The sequence below is a fragment of the Littorina saxatilis genome, linkage group LG4 (assembly GCF_037325665.1).
Source record: "Littorina saxatilis isolate snail1 linkage group LG4, US_GU_Lsax_2.0, whole genome shotgun sequence".
Taxonomy (NCBI): domain Eukaryota; kingdom Metazoa; phylum Mollusca; class Gastropoda; order Littorinimorpha; family Littorinidae; genus Littorina; species Littorina saxatilis.
Window position 1 is genome coordinate 28,365,982 of NC_090248.1, and position 8,875 is coordinate 28,374,856.

An 8,875-nucleotide genomic window follows, 5' to 3' on the forward strand; every position below is an offset into this window, starting at 1 on the left:
CCCTGGCATGCGTTCCGCAAATTTCATGGGGCTATAAAAAACACCCTTTTTCTTCCAAAATGCAGAAGCTTTTGAGAAGTCCCACAAAGGGAAATAACTCTGCCTGCCAAACAAAATTCTAGGTCAAGGCTCATTGTTAATTTATTAATTCAAACACATTAATCTTTTAATTATTATGTCGATGTTTAATTTTTTGGCAATTTTTTTTATAATTAGATCCGTTTTTTCAACCGATCCATAACTTTTTTTGAAGAGTGTACATGCTTTTCATTTTTTTCTCTTTAGAACACGTCAGTTAGGAGACTGACCTATTCTAATTCTACTTCCTATTCTCAGAGGTAGACTCCTGCCTTCATTACCGGCTGTGTTTGTGATTTTGTCTTTGAAATGCTATTATTGTTATGATAAGAAAATCTTAGTAAATCTTAGTTAAGTTTTCAGGGGAAGTCTTTTTCTTCTAGTTTTTGTTGTTCTTCTTCTGCGTTCGTGGGCTGAAACTCCCATGTACACTCCTGTTTTTGCACGAGTGGAATTTTACGTGTATGACCGTTTTTACCCCGCCATTTAGGCAGCCATACGCCGCTTTCGGAGGAAAGTTTTTGTTGTTGTTATATGTTCTTTCCTTTGTTTTCCTTTTTTGTGTGTCTGTCCCTTTCTTATTTCTTTGAGTGAGTGAGTGAGTGGGTGAGAGTGAGAGAGAGAGAATGCGCAAGCTTGTGTGTGTATCTGTGTAGGGGAGGGGGGGGGTTGACTGTATGATTATTTTCTTTCTTTGTAGAAGTTGTGTCTATTGTTAGTACAAGTATTACAACAACAACAAAGTTTTCGGTTGTAACCGAAGTCTATTTATTGGCCATCGTGATGTTTTGAAGGACAAATCCTTTTTTTCTTATTCAAAGTGAAATAAATAATTTTTGAAACACACACACACACACACACATACACACACACAAACACATGCAAGCTCGCACGCACGCACACACACTGGCATACGCGCCACTGACATGCATGCCGCTCACACACCCACACATCCACACACACAAACGCACACACACACACATATATACATGACATATACATGACACAAACACACACACACACACCGTCACAGTGACGAACACGACACCCTCCCCCCCCCCCCCCAAGACACACACACACAGACACGCCGACACAACCCCTTTACCCCTAAAAAAAGGTGTCAAACAAACACACCTTCTTTCCAACCCACCACTCACAGACGACCATAAAGACACTCCTACACCGACCGACTGAACCCAAATAACATCAGACAACCAAGTACTAGGCCTGTACACTCTTATCACAGTCTGACCTGATTGTACACAGCGTGCTGTCCTGAATTCTGGAACTAGGCTACAGTGGACCAATGTGACCGATTATTCAATACCTTTATGCACTCTCTTCGGTGTCCGAACCTCCCCCCGTGTACACTACATTGGGTGTGCACGTTAAAGATCCCACGATTGACAAAAGGGTCTTTCCTGGCAAAATTGCTTAGGCACAGTTAATAATTGTCTACCTATACCCGTGTGACTTGGAATAATAGGCCGTGAAAGGTAAATATGCGCCGAAATGGCTGCAATCTACTGGCCGTATAAAATTTCATCTCACACGGCATCACTGCAGAGCGCCTAGAACTGTACCCACGGAATATGCGCGATATAAGACTCATTGATTGATTGATTGGTTTGATTGCTGTGTACATGTTTAAATATGAATTCTCTCTCTCTCTCTCGCTCCGGCTTTTATCTCTACATCTATTTTCCACCACGTTTGTGAATGGGTCGTTGGCCTACACAATAACATCAGTGTCAGTGTCATACTCTCTCTCTCTCTCTTCTTTTCTCTGTATGTATGCAAGTATGTATGTATGTCATTTTTTGTGTGTTTCTGTGTCGTTGTTTTCATTGCCGTTGTAGTTACTGTGGTTGTTTTAATTGGTGTGAATATTATGAATTTACAATATCTGCCACTTCATTATTTTGTCTCTAGGAGAACATGTATAAGTTTATCGTGTTGGTATCATAAACTCCATGGGTTTGTAAAAAATTGCATGTGAATAAAAAACTGTTTAAACCAAAATATGCATTTTAGCCGTTGACTTTTATACTTGTTCGCCTGAGCCTAATACGATGTTGTGCAAAGAGAACATGTTCCACCTTCATGTTCACATGGAAATGGATATTTAAGTTTTTTTGTCTGATGTTATTATCTTTTTTTTATCTTTATTATTATCTCATTTCTTTTACACCCCAAGTTGATCGCCATGTAAAGGTGCATTACATAGTGAAAGAACAACAAACAAACTCGTCGGAGATTCTTTTGGGTTGGCGTAATGGGCAGGTGCTCGTTACTGAGAGTGATGTAGCCGGCAGGGCAAGTTCGACTGTACCACCTCCATCTCTCTCTCACCCCCCCCCTCCGCACACACACACACACGGAAAGGTACAAGTGTAGTCAAACCAAAAACAGCTTTAATGTGATCATTGCTGAAAATCAAAACAACAAAGATCCGCAGTAAACAATTCATGCGTAAAGCAAGCAGCTCAAATTATTGCAGGAAACTTCAAGAAAAAAATGACAATAAATATAATTCTTTTATTAAAGCGAGAAGCCGCTGTACAGACCGTTTAAACACACACAGGCACGCACACGCACACACACACTCAAATGCCAAACAGGTACTATATATACATAATTTTTGAGAATTGTAGTTGAAGGTCCTAGCTCCCCTCCAAGCAACTGATCATGCTTGCCACCAAAGATCTGCTCAAGCTTTTTTTGCGTGATAAGAGCAATCCTGCACTCTAGGAGACACGCCAAAAATCTCAACCGCCTGACTGCTTCCTGTGTAGAATGGACATATTATTGCTGAATTATTTTTGTAGGTTCAAAAAGGTGTCACAAAATCAGTTCAGCACAAGAACCACAAAATTCACTGCGCACAAATCCAGGAGGCTGTATATTTTGGTACGTGTCCAAGTGGAAGGAAGTTCTTACCCCGTGCATAGACCAAATATGGTCTATGCCCCGTACGTGTAAACGCTTTCAGAGATCGTTGGTGGTGCACATGCTGGGCTGGTGTGCACGAGAAAGTGGTTGGAGCCCGCCGCAGGATGGGATGGCTGTAACTGAGGTTTGTTTGTGATTTCAACTAATCCGACCCCGCGGCTGGCTCCCACCCGGTTGGTAACTTTCTCGTGCACATCAGTACTGGTTCACACGGAGAGGAAGGTATCTTTAAACAAGTCGCGTAAGGCGAAAATACAACATTTAGTCAAGTAGCTGTCGAACTCACAGAATGAAACTGAACGCAATGCCATTTTTCAGCAAGACCGTATACTCGTAGCATCGTCAGTCCACCGCTCATGGCAAAGGCAGTGAAATTGACAAGAAGAGCGGGGTAGCAGTTGCGCTAAGAAGGATAGCACGCTTTTCTGTACCTCTCTTTGTTTTAACTTTCTGAGCGTGTTTTTAATCCAAACATATCATATCTATATGTTTTTGGAATCAGGAACCGACAAGGAATAAGATAAAAGTGTTTTTAAATTGATTTCGACAATTTAATTTTGATAATAATTTTTATATATTTAATTTTCAGAGCTTGTTTTTAATCCAAATATAACATATTTATATGTTTTTGGAATCAGAAAATGATGGAGAATAAGATGAACGTAAATTTGGATCGTTTTATAAATTTTTATTTTTTTTTACAATTTTCAGATTTTTAATGACCAAAGTCATTAATTAATTTTTAAGCCACCAAGCTGAAATGCAATATCGAAGTCCGGGCTTCGTCGAAGATTACTTGACCAAAATTTCAACCAATTTGGTTGAAAAATGAGGGCGTGACAGTGCCGCCTCAACTTTCACGAAAAGCCGGGTATGACGTCATCAAAGACATTTATCAAAAAAATGAAAAAAACGTTCGGGGATTTCATACCCAGGAACTCTCATGTCAAATTTCATAAAGATCGGTCCAGTAGTTTAGTCTGAATCGCTCTACACACACACACACAGACAGACACACACACACACGCACGCACATACACCACGACCCTCGTCTCGATTCCCCCCTCTACGTTAAAACATTTAGTCAAAACTTGACTAAATGTAAAAAAAAGAATGGAAGCGAAAACAAACTGCAGCTAGTAAAACTCGGTCCATTACATAATCATAATATGGCCTGGTTTGTCAAATGGGGAGGGTTAGTTTTGGCTTCCTGTAGTAAGCAAAGTTTTTTGCTGGCTCGGAAGCTAAAGCAAGTGAAACTAATTCGAGTGTGTGTGTGTGTGAGTGTGTGCGTGCGTGTTTTTGCTTCAGCAGTTTAATGGTGTGTGTATGTGTGTGTGTATGTGTGTGTGTGTGTGTGTGTGTTTGTGTGTGAGTGCGTGTTTGTGTTTTCACTGTCTTCAGCAGTTTGATGGTTTGGAATAAATATACCTAACATTTCAACTGGTAATAAATAGCCATTGGCTGGTCTCTACTACTTGTGTTGTGGAGATCGCTAGATACCACTGGAATCGAATGGAAGGATAAAGAACATTATGGAACTTACTTTGATTTAGTGCGCAGTCACTCATGACGTAAGCGTAGACGCTCATCGAACAGATGGAACTGTGTAGATCTAACCAGATTAGTGTCGATGTTTCCCGAATATTCTCGTATGTCCATTAACTATATAAGTAGGGCTGCGCACACGTATTGTTGTTCTTTACCAGTCTTGCACTTGTTCTTTCTTACACTGTGCTGAGAGATATTGTCACCGTTGTTCCAGCTGTTAATAAATCTACAGAACCTACACAAATCGTTGTGTCTCCTTTGCGACTGAGAGTGACGAAAGGAAAAACACGACAACTGGCGTCGCCGACAGTTACTTCCCTTGTCTATTCGGAGTGACTTATTACTGCAAAATGACGGAAACAGAGCAGCTGATAACGCTTCTAAGGGAGCAGTTGGAGCAACAGCAACGCCAGCACAAGGAAGATATGGAGCAACAAATGCACCAGATGGAGATGATGATGAAAGTGTTCAGTGGTGCCGCAGCTTCTGCCAGGGAGGAAAGCTACGACGATCCGAGTGCTTCGAATCTACGTTTTCCCATTACTACACAGGCAGCTGCAATCCCATCTTTTGTTGCGTTTGATGCAACATCGGAACTGTGGCCTGACTACTGGTCAAGATTTTGCACGTTTGTGGTCGCCTACTCCGTGCCGGAGCAGCGCAAGGCTCAAGTTTTCTTGACGAATCAGACTGCTACGGTCTACAAACAACTGGCAAATCTGGCTACTCAGCAAAATCCGCCCAAGGACATCAACAGTTTGACAATGGACGAGATTGTCAAATTCATGAAAGAACAGTTCGACCCGAAACTCTTCATAGTGCGAGAACGTTTCAAGTTCTGGAGTGACATGAAACGGAAGCCAGGCGAAACTCTCCAGGAGTTAGCAGCGCGCATACGCCAAGACGCCGCTACCTGTGACTTTCCTTCGATCAAAAACCCACAAGACGAAGCTCTGAGACAGAGATTCATATGTTCTGTCAACAATGAGGCTGTCTTAAAGGCTCTATTCAAGATCAAGGACACAGAGCTGGATTTCGCACGTGCTGTCCAAGTCGCGATTGAGACTGAAGACGCAGCGAAGGTTGCCAAGGAAACTGTCTACGGTTCCAAGACCATGCCAGTCAACAAGGTCCACCAGAACAAGACTACGGGTCCACGAAAGAACCACAAGCAGTCTAATTCCACAGACAGGAAGTGCTACCGATGTGGAAAGGCCCACAAAGCAACAGACTGCCCCTACAAAGAAGCCAAATGCCGATACTGTGACGTCACAGGACATTTGGAAGCTGTCTGTAGAAAAAAGCAACATCTGAATCGGGAACGACATTCCCAGGCTTCCGTGAAGAGAGTCACGAAAGCAGAGCTTGTCAACGCGATCCTCGGTGAAGTTCCCCAAGATACTCCTAGGTTGGATGTACCCATAACAATCCAGGACCGACAGTTCACCATGGAACTGGACACCGCAACTACGGGAAATTTTGTTTCTCTTCCGGTCTGGAGACAACTAGGAAAACCGAAGCTGGATGACGTCACACATCGTTACGAATCTGCCAGCAAGCACGACCTGCCCGTGCTGGGAACTTTCATGGGCCAAACCAAGGATCCAGTGACTGGTAAGCAAAGCTCAATTCCGTACATCGTCACCAAGATCCCTCATCTGAATCTGCTAGGACGCAACGCAATCCAGACTCTGGGAATTTCTGTGGACAATGCTCTAGGACTGAGGAGCATAGAGAGTCACGCAAAGAGTGAGGGTGCAAAACCTACGCATCCAGCGACCTCCAACGCGCCTTATGCTGCCCTGCAACGAGATTGTCACAGACTGTCTGATAAATTCCCAAATCTCTTCAAACAAGAATTGGGATGTCTCAAGGACTTCGAACTGGACGTGAAGTTCAAGTCTGATGCGAAGCCGGTTTTTCACAAGGCACGTCCGGTACCTTTCGCTCTTCGTGATGACCTCGCCAAAGGCTACGAAGAAGGCATCGCCAAAGGAGTCTGGAAGCCAGTCCAGTTCAATGAATACGGAACGCCAGTGGTACCAATTCGTAAGGCACAAACCTCGGGCACCCTGAAGCCCAAGCTACGGATCTGTGGTGACTACTCAGTGGGCATCAATGATCAGCTTGAAGATCACCGTCATCCAATGCCACTCCCAGAGGAACTGATGCAGAAGCTAGGAGGTGGATTCGGATACACCAAGATCGATCTTGCTGATGCCTACAACCAGATCAAGCTGGCACCAGAGAGTCAACGCAGGCTAGCCCTCAGCACTCACCGTGGGGTACTCCTGCAGCAACGACTTCCTTTCGGGATAAAGTCAGCACCTGGTTACTTTCAAGAGATCATGGAAAACCTGACCTGTGATCTACCTGGTGTTGCCGTCTTCCAAGATGATATACTCGTCAGCGGGAAGGACGCCAACGACCACCTGAGCAACCTGGAACGTTTGCTCACTCGTCTGAACGACAAAGGACTCAGATGTCGTCGTGAAAAGTGCGAGTTCGCACAAGCCAGTGTGGAATACCTTGGACATACCTTATCGGCCGAAGGGATCTCCAAAGGATCGAAGGTCGAGGCAGTTTTGAAAATGCCAGCCCCTACGGACGTCTCAAGCTTGAAGTCTTTCTTGGGCTCAGTTCAGTTTTACGGGAAGTTCATCCCTAACCTGGCCAGCATGGCAGAGCCGCTCTACCGCCTGACGAAGAAGGCAAACCCCTGGAAGTGGGGAGATGAGGAACAGGCAGCATTTGAACAGTTGAAAAATGTGCTTTCCTCGGATCAAGTTCTGGTACACTTCGATCCAAACAAGACTTTGGGACTAGCTTGTGACGCGTCCAACGTTGGAATTGGAGCAGTCCTATTTCATCGCTATCCAGATGGAAGCGAGCGCCCAATCGCCAACGTGTCCAAGACTCTCACGGCTGCAGAAAGGAACTACAGCCAAATCCACAAGGAAAGGATCGACACTCTGCTGCCCTCGCCAGCCCACATCGCTCAGGGCAAGCAATCCAAGGAGGCATCCAAGTCTCAGATGACTCCAGACTTGAAAGCTGTCGTCAAGGTAACCAGACAGTACAAGGCCGGAGATCCTGTGTATGCTCTGTACCATGGACCTCGCCGAGACAAACAACCCCGATGGGTACCAGCAGTCATCAAGAAGTCTCTGGGTACTCGCTGCTTCAACGTCATGGTCATTCCTCATGGTCCAGTATGGAGACGACACTGGGAACAGCTACAGCCACGCTACACCACTGAGGAAGACAATGAACCTGGTGAGGAAGTGGACACTGTTTCTGAACTTGTAACAGATCACCCCATGGAGATCTTGGAAACTGTGCCACAAACTCGGAGACAGACCAAACCCAAAGGTACTCCATCCGTTCCAGAGTATGGACCAGACAATCCAAGACGGTCAAAGAGAACACGCAAACCCACAGAGAGACTTTGCTGTTGATGCTTGAGGAGTAGCATCAGTTTAGGTGGGGAGGTGTTGTGGAGATCGCTAGATACCACTGGAATCGAATGGAAGGATAAAGAACATTATGGAACTTACTTTGATTTAGTGCGCAGTCACTCATGACGTAAGCGTAGACGCTCATCGAACAGATGGAACTGTGTAGATCTAACCAGATTAGTGTCGATGTTTCCCGAATATTCTCGTATGTCCATTAACTATATAAGTAGGGCTGCGCACACGTATTGTTGTTCTTTACCAGTCTTGCACTTGTTCTTTCTTACACTGTGCTGAGAGATATTGTCACCGTTGTTCCAGCTGTTAATAAATCTACAGAACCTACACAAATCGTTGTGTCTCCTTTGCGACTGAGAGTGACGAAAGGAAAAACACGACAACTTGCACTCAACTAAAACGTTGCATTCTTTCACACTCATGCTTGTATAGGTCTGTGAGAGTGAATAAGGCTAGCCCAGTACAAGAAACGAGTTACACTCCTTCCCGTGAAAACAGTTCGGCCCACCATCTCAGATCAAGCCAGGCTTTTACGTTGGATCAGACCATCCCTCCATCTGGTCGCATGCCAGAAATGAACTCCCTGACTGCTTACTGTGAGGGGCTTGGATTTTTTTAATGAATGGATTTATGAAAAAGTCACTGGCGGCTTTTAGGTAATTATTCACACACACACACACACACACACACAAAATCCAGCTATGCACAGAGAGCCCCCAGGCTGTTCATTTCTGGTATGTGACCAAGTAGAGGGATGATCTTATCCCACTGGAAGCATGGCCAGGTCGGAGATGGTGAGCCAAACTTGTTTTACATGAGGA